This window comes from Artemia sp. Qi Xiang Cuo, chromosome 3 (genome assembly GCF_049724085.1).
Source record: "Artemia sp. Qi Xiang Cuo chromosome 3, ASM4972408v1, whole genome shotgun sequence".
Taxonomy (NCBI): domain Eukaryota; kingdom Metazoa; phylum Arthropoda; class Branchiopoda; order Anostraca; family Artemiidae; genus Artemia; species Artemia sp. Qi Xiang Cuo.
Genome location: NC_142796.1, coordinates 44941757 through 44960116, shown reverse-complemented (window position 1 = coordinate 44960116; position 18360 = coordinate 44941757). Strand labels below are relative to the sequence as shown.

The 18360-nt window shown below is 33.4% G+C and overlaps 1 protein-coding gene across 3 annotated transcripts in view; it reads right to left on the bottom strand.

Annotated features, from left to right (window-relative positions):
• Nucleotides 1–18360, bottom strand: part of LOC148954147 (uncharacterized) — a 120466-nt gene that overhangs the window by 24819 nt on the left and 77287 nt on the right. The gene's annotated exons all lie outside the window — the stretch shown is intronic.

Sequence of the window (18360 nt, the reverse complement as noted above, 5' to 3'; positions counted from 1 at the left end):
AGACGAAAGTGATGCGATGGCAACAATCCCCCCCCCCTCATCAACCCTCTTTTCCCCAAATGCTTCCGAAGGTAAGAATTGAAAAGAACTAGTAAAATTAAACTGAACATTTGATATATAATGATATAAATGGCTGAAAGTTCATCAGTTCAAAATTCAATTTTACTATAATTTTTATGTTTATTTTAAATGTTGTAATAAGTGCAAAAAAAAATATTTGTAATATAATTCGTTTTCAGTGAAGCGCGAATGACACAGTAGGTTCTAGACTTTTACTCTTAAGATAAGATAAGATAAGATAAGTTTTATTCTTAAATACACATATAATATTACATGTTATTAATCCCTCAAAGGCTCATTGGCCTGTACAAAGAGGGACGACATATGAATTACATACTCAGAGATAAAAAACAAAAGAAAATTTAAAATGACCACTTACTCACATATGAAGGAGAAGAAAAGAAAATATAGATAAACTGGAAACTATAGAAAAAATTAGAATAAATAAACTAAATTTATTAAGGAGGCAAAACCCAAACTCTTGTTTGTAGTGACTTTTGTTCGTTTTAAGCTTCATTTGCATATTAAATTTAAGCTTTACTCGTTTTAAGATTTACGTATTTATTTATGTTAGTACCTTTTGTATATTTTTTGCTATTATTGTTTCCAACTCAATATTAGTACTGCTGCAGACGTGGGGAACGCCAAGGGGAGGGTAGAGCAGCCGAGTCAAATGAGCTTAAAATAAGCAATGGAAAAGTACAAGAATTTAACTGATTTTATTAATTGGATAAAAAAGGGTTTTTCAAAAGTAAGTAAAGAGTGGTGATAAGTTAAAAATATATTTTAAGGCTTTTTTTTCTTTTAGAATTATCAGCATAAATAATAAAAATCATTAAGACTTCCAAGAAGTAATATCATTGTGTATTAAACAATCAGTCTACATGCATAGTTCTTTTCAGTAACCTTGATTATTACGGCAATTTCCTGACAAACAAAAACCCCACTATTCAAAATGCAGCCCAAGCCGTTTAGACTGTTTAAGAAGGTAAGATGGAGAGAGTGGTGGCACCAGTCTTCTTTATTAACTTGAGATGCTACTTTTTCATGGTGTTGTGACGACAAATCAAAAACACACTGTTCGAAATAAAAGCTGCTTTCATTAAAAAGCAAATAAAGATCTGACTTTTAGAAGGTTTGGGGGACTTTACCCCTACTCCTGTTTACGTTAATTTCTATTTATTTTAAGTTTGAATCAACTATCCATCATCTTTTGGATGATTCTTCTGTAAATCTGTTGTATAGTATATAGGGGCAGATCTAGAGCCAAGTCTGGGGGGAGCAATGTGACAAGGGTGCCAATAAGCGAAATCTTGGGGGGGGGGCATTGTGACAAGGGTGCCAAGGATTGACCGATTTGACAAATTTATTTAAAATAAAGAATGAAAAACAGAAAAAAATGAATGGGGGCACCAGAAAAATCTTTAGGGGCCAGATTCCCCCCGCCCCCTCCTGGATTTGCCACTGATAGTATCGTGCCAATGACGTCTATACCTACGAAAGTAACTAAGATAACAGTTTCGCTAATTGTTAGCATTTTTTCTTCTTTGCCAATCCTTTGCAGTTGTGTATTGGTAAGCGACGCTTCAGATCACTCCCCTATTTTTTCGGAGTTACCCCTTCCTGAACCTGCGTGTAGTAGAAATGTATCGCGGATGGGAATTTGTTATAGTCTGTCCGAAAGGTATTTGAGCGTTTATATGTATGTTTCAACGAAAAAGTGTGGTACCGAATTGAATCTGAGTCAGATTTCAACACAAGTGTTGATTTATTTTATAATTCGCTGAAAACTTTACTCCTCCAAATTCGGAACCCCTCATTTTTGCAGCAAATGCAAAAATTTGGAGCCTTTAAACCATTGAATGACTCTCTATTTGCTCAAGAGCTGGAGTAGAAAGGATGATCTGTGTTTAAAATGGATTTTTTTTTTCAAGTCCCTCACTTGGATGTATATGTATTACAGGAGCCAAGGTCGTATCCAGAGGGGGGGTTACCCGGTTTGAACCCCTCCCCCGAAATTTTTGACCGAGTCGAAAATTAGTCGAAAATTGGTAAAACCTTAGTAAAAATTAGTAAAATTAGTCGAAAACCGAGTCGAAAATTATTAAAGAGGAATCCAAAGAGCATCCAAAGAGGAATAAAAACATATGAAAACAGTTCTGTAGGAGAATCCAGGCAATTCTTTCCAAATTTTTGAAATGAAAACAAACTTAGTTTATAATACCATTAATTGTACCTACAGAAGAAATGATCATTTTTGAAATTTCGATTCATTTGTAAGTAATGAATGGCTTTTCCATTTAGGGAAAGGTCAAATAGCTCCCTAAGCCCAAAGGCATATTTCTGTTGAGCTAGCAAAATTGCCTTCAAGCATGTCGATATGCAAACCTGTCCGCTTAGTTAACCTTTTGTATCGAAGCTAGTTGCCTGGAGCTACTTTCTTAAGTGCTACTAAATAGCATGTTTTGATTTAGTTCAAATGCCCTTCGTCTTTTTGGAAAGTAAAGTTCAAACATGCATATCTTTCTCAATAACAAATACTATGTGTAAATAATGAACGAATTGCCTAATTTACCGCCCTTGTCCTGAGCACTGTGGGGAGGTTGACATCCCCAAAGATATAGTTACTAGACATTTCAACAATGCTGAACAAAATCGCTGTCTTAAAATTTTGATCGGATGTGTTTTCGGGAATGATAGGATGATTACCGTCCATCCACTTTTGACTCTTAAAAAGGGTACTAGAACTTCCGACTTCCAATCAAATGAGGTCCGTCTGATCCAAAGCTTATACGATATCCGTTCCATAAAAACTTTATGCCCCCGGGACATAGCTTATAACCCTTGCCCATGGGCTCCGGGGGATTGTGTCCAAACTAAACACATTGTGATATGATTTTTGGACTATTGGTAATAAAGTGGCTATATCACAATATCAATTGAATGCGTTTTGGGAAAAGAAGATGTCAGGGAGGGGGGCTAGTTGCTATCCATTATGTTTGACATTTAAAAGGGAACTAGAACTATATATCTTCAATCAAATGAACCTCTTCTAAAGCTACGTGACCACCCCTTCCATAAAAACTTTATATGCCCCTGGTGCATAACTTACAACCCTTATCTCCAGACTCTGGGGTATTCTGTCAACCCCAAAAGCCTTGTTGTATGATCTCTGGACTATTTTTGAACAAATAGCTGTCTCAAAATTCCTATCAGATGAATTTAAGGAAATTAAGACGGGGGTAGGCTTCCCTACCGATCACTTTGACTCTTAAAAAGGGCAATAGAATATCTGATCTCCAATCCAAAGAGCCCACTACGGAGTTTATACAACAAACTTGGAGGGTTATCATCCTTAAAAACATAATTTCCGGACCTGTTAACTATGCTGAACAAAATGGCTATCTTAAAAATTTGATTGGATCTGTTTGGGGAAATGGCGGGCGTGAGAGGGGGTTGGTTTCCCTCCAATCACTTTCAACTATTAAAAAAGGCAATAACCCTTTCAATTTTCAAATGAATGAGCCCTATTCGAAGTTTCTACGACAAAAATGGTCATCGCAAAATTTCTGATTTAAGGAAAAAACGAGGTGTGTCGGTGTGTTTGGGGGCTAATCCGCCCTCCAATCACTTTGAATCTTAAAAAGGGCACTAAAACTTCTAATTAACAATCCAATGAGCCCCCTCTGAAGTTCCTACGACCATCCCTTAGTAGAGTAGTAGGTTATACTTCTACGGGACGTATAGGAATTACCATGCTATTCTAAGGGACGTATAGGAATTACCATACTATTTGCTGGGACGTATAGGAAAAACATTTTCAGAGCATGTACTTATGGATTTGGGTGGATTATGTTCCCTCCCATGCTATTCTATAGTGCTATGTTCCCTCCCATGCTATTCTATAGTGCTATGTTCCTTCCTATGCTATTCTAAGGGTTTATGTTCTCTCCCCATACTATTCTAAGGGCTTAGGTTCCCTCCTATGCTATTCTAAGGATTTATGTTCCCTCCCATGCTATTCTAAGGGTTTATGTTCCCTCCCATGCTATTCTATAGTGCCATGTTCCTTCCTATGCTATTGTAAGGTTTATGTTCCTTTCTATGCTAGTCTAAGGGCTTATGGCCCCTCCTATGCTATTCTATAGCACCCAGTTCTTTCCTATGCTCTTATAAGAGCTTATGTTCCCTCCCATGCTATTCTATAGTGCTATGTTCCTTCCTATTTTATTCTATGAGTTTATGTTTCTTCCTATGTTATTCTATGGGACCTCTACACCTTTTCAAAGAGGGTGAGTATCCTCTCACATGGTCTTCCAGTTTGCTGGGACGCATAGGAATTTCCATGCTATTTTCTGGGACGTATAGGAAAAACTTTTCCAGAGCATATACTTATGGATTTGGGTGGATTATGTTCCTTCCAATGTTATTCTATAGGACCTCTACATGTGATTAAACACGTTTTGCTTGCCTTTTCTTGATACCTTTCCAAACGAGCGGGGATTCCCCTCCGGTTCCTAAACATTGCAAAAAAGAGTTAAACATGATTCTTCATTATGGCATGATTATAGGCGTTGACAGAAATGAAAATAGTAAACCATCTGAGGGAATGCTAACTCCTAATCAGACATACATACTTTTTTTTTTATTTGGGCGATTCTCAACTGTGTTAAGTATAATACACAACTACCATTTGAACAGTGTGGTTAGGTCCCCTACCCCAACCCCAAGGACCCCTCCCTCCCAACTTTTTGCCCCTCCACCTCCAACTTTTTGCCCCTCCCACCCCCAATTCCTGCTCCTAACTCACCCCCTCCCTCAACCCCCTCCCTCAACCCCCCTCCCTCCCCTCCCCCCAACTTTTTTTTTTTACGATATATTTTTTCAACTTTTTTTTACATGTCTTCGAATAAGATGAAACATACTTAAATTCAGTAGTGTTTTGTCGTGGTTTACCTTGTCAAAGTTACATTCTCTAGATTTTTCAAAGTTCATTTTGGATTTCTTTCATTGAAATGCAAGAGTTGGAATATTTCAGTAGTGTTTTGTTGTGCTTTACCTTGTCAAAGTTACACTCTCTTGATTTTTCAAAGTTCATTTTGTATTTCTTTCGTTGAAATGCAAGAGTTGGAATATTTCAGTAATGTTTTATCGTGGTTTACCTTATCACAGTTACATTCTCTTGATTTTTCAAAGTTCATTTTGGATTTTTACATTCTCTTGATTTTTCAAAGTTCATTTTGAATTTCTTTCGTGAAATGCAAGAGTTGGAATATTTCAGTAGTGTTTTGTCGTAGATTACCTTGTCAAAGTTACATTCTTTTGATTTTTCAGAGTTCATTTTGGATTTCTTTCATTGAAATGCAAGAGTTGGAATATTTCAGTAGTGTTTTGTTGTGCTTTACCTTGTCACAGTTACATTCTCTTGATTTTTCAAAGTTCATTTTAGAATTTTACATTCTCTTGATTTTTCAAAGTTGATTTTGAATTTCTTTCATTAAAATGCAAGAGTTGGATTATTTCAGTAGTGTTTTGTCGTGGTTTACCTTGTCACAGTTACATTCTCTTAATTTTTCAAAGTTCTTTTTGGATTTCTTTCCTTGAAATGCAAGAGTTGGAATATTTCAGTAGTGTCTTGTTGTTCTTTAGCTTGTCACAGTTACATTCTCTTGATTTTTCAAAGTTCATTTTGGATTTCTTTCCTTGAAATGCAAGAGTTGGAATATTTCAGTAGTGTTTTGTTGTGGTTTACCATGTCACAGTTACATTCTCTTGATTTTTGAAAGTTCATTTTGAATTTCTTTCATTGAAATGCAAGACTTGGACTATTTCAGTAGTGTTTTGTCGTGGTTTACCTTGTCACAGTTACATTCTCTTCATTTTTCAAAGTTCATTTTGGATTTCTTTCCTTGAAATGGAAGAGATGGAATATTTCAATAGTGTCTTGTTGTTCTTTACCTTGTCACATTTTCATTCTCTTGATTTTTCAAAGTTCATTTTGGATTTCTTTCGTTAAAATGCAAGAGTTGGAATATTTCAGTAATGCTTTGTTATGCTTTACCTTGTCACAGTTACATTCTTTTGATTTTTCAAAGTTCATTTTGAATTTCTTTCGTGAAATGCAAGAGTTGGAATATTTCAGTAGTGTTTTGTCGTGGTTTACCATGTCACAGTTACATTCTCTTGATTTTTCAATGTTCATTTTGAATTTCATTCAAATATTTCAAATAGTTATAAATAGTTGGAATATTTCAGTAGTGTTTTGTCGTGGTTTACCATGTCACAGTTACATTCTCTTGATTTTTCAAAGTTCATTTTGAATTTCATTCATGAAATGCAAGAGTTGGAATATTTCAGTAGTGTTTTATTGTGGTTTACCTTGTCACAGTTACATTCTCTTAATTTTTCAAAGTTCATTTTGGATTTCTTCCCTTGAAATGCAAGATTTGGAATATTTCAGTAGTGTTTTGTCGTGGTTTACCTTACCATAGTTACATTCTCTTGATTTTTCAAAGTTCATTTTGAATTTCTTTCCTTGAAATGCAAGAATTAGAATATTTAAGTAGTGTTTTGTCGTGGTTTACCTTGTCACAGTTACACTCTCTTGATTTTTCAAAGTTCATTTTTGAATTTCTTTCATTGAAATGCATTAGTTTGAATATTTCAGTAGTGTTTTGTCGTGGTTTATCCTTTCACAGTTACATTCTCTTTATTTTTCAAAGTTCATTTTTGATTTCTTTCCTTTAAATTAAAGAATTGGATTATATAAGTATTGTTTTATAGTTGTTTACATTGTCAAAGTTACATTTTATTTATTTTTCAATGTTCATTTTGTATTTCTTTCTTTGAAATTAAAGAGTTGTTATATTTCAGTAGTGTTTTGTCGTGGTTTACCCTGTCACAGTTACATTATCTTGATTTTTAAAAGTTCATTTTGGATTTTTACATTCTCTTGATTTTTCAAAGTTCATTTTGAATTGCTTTCGTGAAATGCAAGAGTTGGAATATTTCAGTAGTGTTTTGTCGTGGTTTACCATGTCACAGTTAAATTCTCTTGATTTTTCAAAGCTCATTTTGAATTTCTTTCGTGAAATGCAAGAGTTGGAATATTTCAATAGTGTTTTATCATGGTTTACCTTGTTTCAGTTACATTCTCATGATTTTTCAAAGTTCATTTTGGATTTCTTTCCTTGAAATGCCAGAGTTGGAATATTTCAGTAGTGTTTTGTCGTGGTTTACCTTGTCACAGTTAAATTCTCTTGATTATTCAAAGTTCATTTTGGATTTCTTTCCTTGAAATCCAAGAGTTGGAATATTTCAGTAGTGTTTTGTCAGGGTTTACCTTGTCACAGTTACATTCTCTTGATTTTTCAAAGTTCATTTTTGGATTTTTTTCATTGAAATACAAGAGTTGGAATATTTCAGTAGTGTTTTGTTGTGCTTTACCTTGTCACAGTTACATTCTCTTGATTTTTCAAAGTTCATTTTGGATTTCTTTCCTTGAAATGCAAGAGTTGTAATATTTAAGTAGAGTTTTGTCATGGTATACCTTGTCACAGTTACATTCTCTTGATTTTTCAAAGTTCATTTTGTATTTTTACATTCTCTTGACTTTTCAAAGTTCATTTTGAATTTCTTTCGTTGAAATGCAAGAGTTGGAATATTTCAGTAGTGTCTTGTTGTGCTTTACCTTGTCACTGTTACATTCTCTTGATTTTTCAAAATTCATTTTGGATTTCTTTCGTTGAAATGCAAGAGTTGGAATATTTCAGTAGTGTTTTGTTGTACTTTACCTTGTCACAGTTACATTCTCTTGATTTTTCAAAGTTCATTTTGAATTTCTTTCCTTGAAACAAAAGAGTTGGAATATTTCAGTAGTGTCTTGTTGTGCTTTACCTTGTCACTGTTACATTCTATTGATTTTTCAAAGTTCATTTTGAATTTCTTTCGTTGAAATGCAAGAGTTGGAATATTTCAGTAGTGTTTTGCTATACTTTACCTATTCACAGTTACATTCTCTTGATTTTTCAAAGTTTATTTTGAATTTCTTTCGTGAAATGCAAGAGTTGGAATATTTCAGTAGTGTTTTGTCGTGGTTTACCATATCACTGTTAAATGCTCTTGATTTTTCAAAGTTCATTTTGAATTTCTTTCGTGAAATGTAAGAGTTGGAATATTTCAGTAGTGTTTTGTCGTGGTTTACCTTGTCACAGTTACATACTCTTGTTTTTTCAAAGCTCATTTTTGGATTTCTATCGTTGAAATGCAAGAGTTGGAAAATTACAGTAGTGTTTTGCCAGGGTTTACCTTGTCACAGTTACATTCTCTTGATTTTTCAAAGCTCATTTATTGGATTTCTATCGTTGAAATGCAAGAGATGGAATATTTCAGTAGTTTTTTTTAGTGGTTTACCTTGTCAAAGTTACAGTCTCTTGATTTTTCAAATTTCATTTTTGGATTTCTTTCGTTGAAATGCAAGAGTTTGAATATTTTAGTAGTGTTTTTTTATGGTTTAGCTTGTCGCAGTTACATTATCTTGATTTTTTAAAGTTCATTTTGTATTTATTTCATTGAAATGCAAGAGTTGGATTATTTCAGTAGTGTTTTGTTATGGTTTACCTTGTCACAGTTACATTCTCTTGATTTTTCAAAGTTCATTTAGGATCATTACATTCCCTTGATTTTTCAAAGTTCATTTTGAACTTCTTTTGTGAAATGCAAGAGTGGGAATATTTCAGTAGTGTTCCGTCGTGGTTTACCATGTCACAGTTACATTCTCTTGATTTTTCAAAGTTCATTTTGAATTTTTTTCGTAAAATGCAAGAGTTGGAATATTTCAGAAGTGTTTTGTCATGGTTTACCTTGTCACAGTTACATTCTCTTGATTTTTCAAAGTTCATTCTGGATTTCTTTCCTTTAAATGCAAGAGTTGGAATATTTTCGGTAGTGTTTTGTTATGGTTTACCTTGTCTCAGTTATATTCTCTTGATTTTTCAAAGTTCATTTTTGGATTTCTTTCGTTGAAATGCAAGAGTTGGAATATTTCAGTAGTGTTTTGTTATGGTTTACCTTGTCACAGTTACATTCTCTTGATTTTTTAAAGTTCATTTCGGATTTTTTTCCTTGAAATGCAAGAGTTGGAATATTTCAGTAGTGTTTTGTCATGTTTTACCTTGTCACAGTTATATTCTCTTGATTTGTCAAAGTTCATTTTTTGATTTCTTTCGTTGAAATGCAAGATTTGGAATATTTCAGTAGTGTTTTGTAATGGTTTGCCTTCTCACAGTTACATTCTCTTGATTTTTCAAAGTTCATTTTGGATTTCTTTTGTTGAAATGCAAGAGTTGGAATATTTCAGTAGTGTTTCGTCATGGTTTACCTTGTCACAGTTAAATTCTCTAAATTTTTCAAAGTTCATTTTGAATTTCTTTCGTTGAAATGCAAGAGTTGGAATATTTCAATAGTGTCTTGTCGTGGTTTTCCTTGTCACAGTTACATTCTCTTAATTTTTCAAAGTTAATTTTAAAACGTTGAAATGCAAGAGTTGGAATATTTCAGTAGTGTTTTGTTGTGGTTTACCGTGTCACAGTTACATTCTCTTGATTTTTCAAAGTTCATTGTGGATTTCTTTTGATTGAAATGTGTTTTGTTGTGCTTTACCTTGTCACTGTTACATTCTCTTGATTTTTTAAAGTTCATTTTGGATTTCTTTCATTGAAATGCAAGAGTTGGAATATTTCAGTAGTGTTTTGTTATGCTTTACCTTGTCACAGTTACATTCTCTTCATTTTTCAAAGTTCATTTTGGATTTCTTCCCTTGAAATGCAAGAGTTGGAATATTTCAGTAGTGTTTTGTCGTGGTTTACCTTACCATAGTTACATTCTATTGATTTTTCAAAGTTCATTTTGAATTTCTTTCCTTGAAATGCAAGAATTGGAATATTTCAGTAGTGTTTTGTCGTGGTTTACCTTGTCACAGTTACACTCTCTTGATTTTTCAAAGTTCATTTTTGAATTTCTTTCATTTATATGCAAGAGTTTTAATAATTCAGTAGTGTTTTGTTTTGGATTAACATGTCACAGTTACTTTCACTTGATTTTTCAAAGTTCATTTTTTATTTCATTAGTTGAAATTCAAGAATTAGAATATTTAATTAGTGTTTTGTCGTGGTTTTGCTTGTCAAAGTTAAAGTCTCTTTATTTTTCTAATTTCTTTTTGTATTTCTTTCTTTGAAATTCTAGAGTTTGAATATTTAAGTATTGTTTTGTCGTGGTTTACCTTGTCACAGTTACATTCTCTTGATTTTTCAAAGTTCATTTTGGATTTTTACATTCTCTTGATTTTTCAAAGTTCATTTTGAATTCCTTTCGTGAAATGCAAGAGTTGGAATATTTCAGTAGTGTTTTGTCGTGGTTTACCATGTCACAGTAACATTCTCTTGATTTTTCAAAGTTCATTTTGAATTTCTTTCGTGAAATGCAAGAGTTGGAATATTTCAATAATGTTTTATCATGGCTTACCTTGTGACAGTTACATTCTCATGATTTTTCAAAGTTCATTTTGGATTTCTTTACTTGAAATGCCAGAGTTGGAATATTTCAGTAGTGTTTTGTAGTGGTTTACCTTGTCACAGTTAAATTCTCTTGATTATTCAAAGTTCATTTTGGATTTATTTCCTTGAAATGCAAGAGTTGGAATATTTCAGTAGTGTTTTGTCAGGGTTTACCTTGTCACAGTTACATTCTCTTGATTTTTCAAAGTTCATTTTTGGATTTATTTCATTGAAATGCAAGAGTTGGAATATTTCAGTAGTGTTTTGTTATGCTTTACCTTGTCACAGTTACATTCTCTTGATTTTTCAAAGTTCATTTTGGATTTCTTTCCTTTAAATACAAGAATTGGAATATTTCAGTAGTGTTTTGTCATGGTTTACCTTGTCACAGTTACATTATCTTGATTTTTCAAAGTTCATTTTGTATTTTTACATTATCTTGACTTTTCAAAGTTCATTTTGAATTTCTTTCGTTGAAATGCAAAAGTTGGAATATTTCAGTAGTGTCTTGTTGTGCTTTACCTTGTCACAGTTACATTCTCATGATTTTTCAAAATTCATTTTGGATTTCTTTCGTTGAAATGCAAGAGTTGGAATATTTCAGTAGTGTTTTGTTGTGCTTTACCTTGTCACAGTTACATTCTCTTGATTTTTCAAAGTTCATTTTGAATTTCTTTCCTTGAAACAAAAGAGTTGGAATATTTCAGTAGTGTCTTGTTGTGCTTTACCTTGTCACTGTTACATTCTATTGATTTTTCAAAGTTCATTTTGGATTTCTTTCGTTGAAATGCAAGAGTTGGAATATTTCAGTAGTGTTTTGCTATACTTTACCTATTCACAGTTACATTCTCTTGATTTTTCAAAGTTTATTTTGAATTTCTTTCGTGAAATGCAAGAGTTGGAATATTTCAGTAGTGTTTTGTCGTGGTTTACCATATCACTGTTAAATGCTCTTGATTTTTCAAAGTTCATTTTGAATTTCTTTCGTGAAATGTAAGAGTTGGAATATTTCAGTAGTGTTTTGTCGTGGTTTACCTTGTCACAGTTACATACTCTTGTTTTTTCAAAGCTCATTTTTGGATTTATATCGTTGAAATTCAAGAGTTGGAAAATTAAAGTAGTGTTTTGCCAGGGTTTACCTTGTCACAGTTACATTCTCTTGATTTTTCAAAGCTCATTTATTGGATTTCTATCGTTGAAATGCAAAAGATGGAATATTTCAGTAGTTTTTTGTCGTGGTTTACCTTGTCAAAGTTACATTCTCTTGATTTTTAAAAGTTCATTTTTTGGATTTCTTTCGTTGAAATGCAAGAGCTAGAATATTTCAATAGTGTTTTTTTATGATTTACCTTGTCACAGTTACATTCTCTTGATTTTTCAAAGTTCATTTTGGATTTCTTTAATTGAAAAGCAAGAGTTGGATTATTTCAGTAGTGTTTTGTTGTGGTTTACCTTGTCACAGTTACATTCTCTTAATTTTTCAAAGTTCATTTAGGATCATTACATTCCCTTGATTTTTCAAAGTTCATTTTGAACTTCTTTTGTGAAATGCAAGAGTGGGAATATTTCAGTAGTGTTCCGTCGTGGTTTACCATGTCACAGTTACATTCTCTTGATTTTTCACAGTTCATTTTGAATTTTTTTCGTAAAATGCAAGAGTTGGAATATTTCAGAAGTGTTTTGTCATGGTTTACCTTGTCACAGTTACATTCTCTTGATTTTTCATAGTTCATTCTGGATTTCTTTCCTTTAAATGCAAGAGTTGGAATATTTTCGATAGTGTTTTGTCATGGTTTACCTTGTCACAGTTATATTCTCTTGATTGTTCAAAGTTCATTTTTGTATTTCTTTCGTTGAAATGCAAGAGTTGGAATATTTCAGTAGTGTTTTGTTATGGTTTACCTTGTCACAGTTACATTCTCTTGATTTTTTAAAGTTCATTTCGTATTTTTTTCCTTGAAATGCAAGAGTTGGAATATTTCAGTAGTGTTTTGTCATGTTTTACCTTGTCACAGTTATATTCTCTTGATTTGTCAAAGTTCATTTTTTGATTTCTTTCGTTGAAATGCAAGATTTGGAATATTTCAGTAGTGTTTTGTAATGGTTTGCCTTCTCACAGTTACATTCTCTTGATTTTTCAAAGTTCATTTTGGATTTCTTTTGTTGAAATGCAAGAGTTGGAATATTTCAGTAGTGTTTCGTCATGGTTTACCTTGTCACAGTTAAATTCTCTAAATTTTTCAAAGTTCATTTTGAATTTCTTTCGTTGAAATGCAAGAGTTGGAATATTTCAATAGTGTCTTGTCGTGGTTTTCCTTGTCACAGTTACATTCTCTTAATTTTTCAAAGTTAATTTTAAAACGTTGAAATGCAAGAGTTGGAATATTTCAGTAGTGTTTTTTTGTGGTTTACCTTGTCAAAGTTACATTCTCTTGATTTTTCAAAGTTCATTGTGGATTTCTTTTGATTGAAATGTGTTTTGTTGTGCTTTACCTTGTCACTGTTACATTCTCTTGATTTTTTAAAGTTCATTTTGGATTTCTGTCGTTGAAATTCAAGAGTTGGAATATTTCAGTAGTGTTTTGTTATGCTTTACCTTGTCACAGTTACATTCTCTTGATTTTTCAAAGTTCAATTTTGATTTCTTCGGTTGAAATGCAGGAGTTGGAATATTTCAGTAGTGTTTTGTTGTGCTCTACCTTGTCACAGTTACATTCTCTTGATTTTTAAAAGTTCATTTTGGATTTCTTTCGTAAAATGCAAGAGTTGGAATAGTAGTGTTTTGTCGTGGTTTACCTTGTCAGAGTTACATACTCTTGATTTTTCAAAGTTCATTTTGGATTTCTTTTATTGAAATTCATGAGTTGGAATATTTCAGTAGTTTTTTTTCGTGGTTTACCTTGTAACAGTTACATTCTCTTGATTTTTCAAAGTTCAATTTGGATTTATTTCCTTGAAATGCAAGAGTTATAATATTTCAGTAGTGTTTTTTCGTGGTTTACCTTGTCAAAGTGACATTCTCTTGATTTTTCAAAGTTCATTTTGGGTTTCTTTCACTGAAATGCAAGAGTTGGAATATTTCAGAAGTGTTTGAAAAATCAAGAGAATGTAACTGTGACATGGTAAACCACGACAAAACACTACTGAAATATTCCAACTCTTGTATTTCACGAGAGAAATTCAAAATGAACTTTGAAAAATCAAGAGAATGTAACTGTGACAAGGTAAAGAACAACCAGACACTACTGAAATATTCCATCTCTTGCATTTCAAGGAAAGAAATTCAAAATGAACTTTGAAAAATGAAGAGAATGTAACTGTGACAAGGTAAACCACGACAAAACACTACTGAAATAATCCAAGTCTTGCATTTCAACGAAAGAAATTCAAAATGAACTTCAAAAAATCAAGAGAATGTAACTGTGACATGGTAAACCACCACAAAACACTACTGAAATATTCCAACTCTTGCATTTCAAGGAAAAAAATCGAAAATGAAATTTGAAAAATCAATATAATGTAACTGTGACAGGGTAAAGAACAACAAGACACTACTGAAATATTCCAACTCTTGCATTTCAAGGCAAGAAATTCAAATACAACTTTGAAAAATTAAGAGAATGTAACTGTGACAAGGTAAACCACGACAAAACACTACTGAAATAATCCAACTCTTGCATTTTAATGAAAGAAATTCAAAATCAACTTTGAAAAATCAAGAGAATGTAAAATTCTAAAATGAACTTTGAAAAATCAAGAGAATGTAACTGTGACAAGGTAAAGCACAACAAAACACTACTGAAATATTCCAACTCTTGAATTTCAATGAAAGAAATCCAAAATGAACTCTGAAAAATCAAGAGAATGTAACTGTGACAAGGTAAACCACGACAAAACACTACTGAAATATTCCAACTCTTGCATTTCTCGAAAGAAATTCAAAATGAACTTTGAAAAATCAAGAGAATGTAAAAATCCAAAATGAACTTTGAAAAATCAAGAGAATGTAACTGTGACAAGGTAAACAACGACAAAACACTACTGAAATATTCCAACTCTTGCATTTCAACGAAAGAAATCCAAAATGAACTTTGAAAAATCAAGAGAATGATTAAACGTGTTTTACATATTCCAAAATCAAGAGAAAATTAAAACGTGTTTAATCACGTGTAGAGGTCTTATAGAATAACATTGGAAGGAACATAATCCACCCAAATCCATAAGTACATGCTCTGGAAATGTTTTTCCTATACGTCCCAGTAAATAGCATAGAAATTCCTATGCGTCCCGGCAAAATGGAAGACCATGTGAGAGGATACTCACTCTCTTTGAAAAGGTGTAGAGGTCCCATAGAATAACATAGAAAAAAACATAAACTCCTAGAATAACATAGGAAGGAACATAGCGCTATAGAATAGTATGGGAGGGAACATAATCCCTTATAATAGCATAGGAAGGAAACTGGTGCTATATAATAGCATAGGAAGGAACATAAACCCTTAGAATAGCATAGGAAGGAACATAAACCCTTAGAATAGCATAGGAAGGAACATAGCACTATAGAATAGCATGGGAGGGAACATAAACCCTTAGAATAGCATGGGAGGGAACATAAACCCTTAGAATAGCATAGGAAGGAACAAAAACCCTTAGAATAGCATAGGAAGGAACATAAACCCTTAGAATAGCATAGGAAGGAACATAGCACTATAGAATAGCATGGGAGGGAACATAGCACTATAGAATAGCATGGGAGGGAACATAATCCACCCAAATCCATAAGTACATGCTCTGGAAATGTTTTTCCTATACGTCCCAGCAAATAGTATGGTAATTCCTATACGTCCCTTAGAATAGCATGGTAATTCCTATACGTCCCGTAGAAGTATAACCTACTACTCTACTTCCTTTCTATATGAACCTTATTATAGTCTTTAAACAGTTTTTAAATTTTGCACTTTACTGAAATAAATATAAATGTTATTACTTTTATAACTTTAATAAATCAAATAATATTAACATTTTGATTGCTAAATATCAGTATATGTATCTTACACTGACAATGCACATTCATTTGTATTTTTTTCAGTAAAGTGCAAATTATGTTCTGGCCTTGGGAAGGCATAGGGGTTTTGAGCCCAACTTATGTTAATTTCTGCTCGTTTTGAGTTTGACTCTGTTATTTATTGTAATTTCTGTTCGTTTTGGGTTTCATTTATTCATCGATGCTGATTTGTGGTAGTTTCACCCTTGGTAGATTATTTGATTTTAATTAATTTCTGTTCGCTTTATATTGACATAGTCTTTTCAGGGAAAAAGAAAATAATACTTTAAATCTTTTCGTTTTTTCAAGACTGTATAGTTTGGCCTGCTATTTGTATGCTGGAGAAAAGTTTTCAGCAATTTTAAACAACATACACCCTTTAAGAGATCTGGACACAAATAATAGTGTTTAATTTAGTTTCATACCTCCTCTAGTTGACCAGAAATTTAAAACTTGATACAATTCGCAAAAAATCCGTTTACTTTATTTGATAGCTTGGATACACATACGCTATTTTGATTTGATTAAATTTTAAGAGCAGAAGTAGCTCCGAAAGATTGAACATAGTACCCTTTGTCGTTCTTGGGATACTGCTGAGATGTCTTATTGGGAATTAGCAGCAACACAGTGGATTTTGATTTAATCTTAAGGCAACATTTAGTTTTTAAACATAATGGGCAAATGGGAGGGTGGGTGTGGGAGGGGGATTAGTTGCCCTCCAATCACTTTCGACTATTAAAAAGGGTATCAGTCCTTACTATTTTCAATGGAATGACCCCTTCTCGAAGGTCCTACGACAACTCCTTCGATACGAAGTGCCCTGGTCTAAACAACAACAACAAAAAATAATAATACATTATACCGACATCAATCTTTACTATAAAAATGTCAAGCCTTCCAATCACTTTCGATTATTTAAAAGGGCGCTAGGCCTTTCGATTTCCAATCGAATTAGACCTTTTTGAGTTTCTAAGACAACACTTTCTATAAACACCTTCAATGCCCCCAATGCATAAATTACAACCATTACTCTAGGGGCTGTTAGGGTGGTTGTCATCCACTAAGACCAAATTTCCAGAACTATCAACTACGTTAAACAAAATGACTATCTCAAAGCTTTGATTGGATGTGTTTGGGGAAAAGATGGGCGTGAGAGGAGCATTAGTTGCTCTCCAATCACTTTCAACTATTAAAAAGGCTCTAGCCCTTTCAATTTCCAATCAAATGAGCCCTTTTAAAGTTTAAAGAAAACAAAATGGATATCTTAAAATTTTGATTTGATGTGTTTGGGGAAAAGGTGGGTGTGAGAGGGCTGTTAGTCCTTTCCAATCACTTTCGACTATTAAAAAGGGCACTAGCCCTTTGAATTTCTAATGGAATGAGCCTTTTTTGAAGCTTCTACGACAACGCTTTCTATATAAAAAACCTAATATGCCCCCAGGGCATAACTTACAACCCTTGCCCTGAGGATTGTGGGGGATTGTTCTCCTCAAAAACGTGATTTCTATCTGGAAATCAAATACGCTGAACAAAATGACTATCTAAAAATTCTGATTGGATGTGTTTGGGGGAATGATGGGCGTGGGGGGCTAATTGCCCTCCAATCTTTTTCAACTATTAAAAACGGCACTAGCCCTATGAATTCAAATTGAAGGAGCCTGTTTTGAAGTTTCTACGAACACGCCTTCTATAAAAACCTTATATGCCCCCAGGGCATAACTTAAAAATTTTGCCCTGAGGGTTGTGGGTGAGTGTGCTCCTCAAAAACATATTTTCTATCTGAAAATCAACTACGCTGAACAAAATGGCTATCTCAAAATTTTGATTGGATGTGTTTGAGGGAAGCATGGGCGTGGGGAGGGATAGTTGCCCTCCAATTACTTTTGACTAATACAAAGGGCACTAGCCCTTTGAATTTCCAATCGAATTAGCCTTTTTTGAAGTTTCTACGACAACACCTTCTATAAAAACCTTATATGCCCTCAGGGCATAACTTAAAACCCTTTCCCTGAGGGTTGTGGGGGAGTTTCCTTCTCAAAAACGTATTTTTTTTTATCTGGAAATCAACTAGCCTACGCTAAACAAAATGGCTATCTCAAAATTTTGATTGGATGTTTGGAAGAATGATGGACGCGGGGGAAGGCTAGTTTCCCTCCAATCACTTTCGACTATTAAAAACGGCACTAACCCTTTGAGTTTCCAATCAAATGAGCCCCTTTTGAAGTTTCTATAACAACGCCTTCTATAAAAACTTTATATACCCCAGGACATAACTTAAAACCCTTGCCCTGAGGGTTGTTGGGGAGTGTCCTCCTCAAAAAAATATTTTTTATCTGAAAATCAACTACGCTGAACCAAATGGCTATCTCAAAATTTTAATTGGATGTGTTTGGGGAAATGGTGGGCGTGGAAGGGGTGTTAGGTGCCTTCCAATTACTTTTGACTATTATAAAGGACACTATGCATTTCAATTTCCAGTCGAATGAGCGCTTTTTGAAGTTTATACGACAACACTTTCTATAGAAACCTTACATGCCCCAAGGGCATAACTTACAACCCTTGTCCTGAGGGCTGTGGGGGGGGGGGGTTGTCACCCTAAAAGACCTAAATTCCAGAACTTTCAACTACGTTGAACAAAACGGATATCTCAAAATTTTGATTGGATGTGTTTGGGGAAAAGGAAGGTGTGAGAGGGGTGTTAGT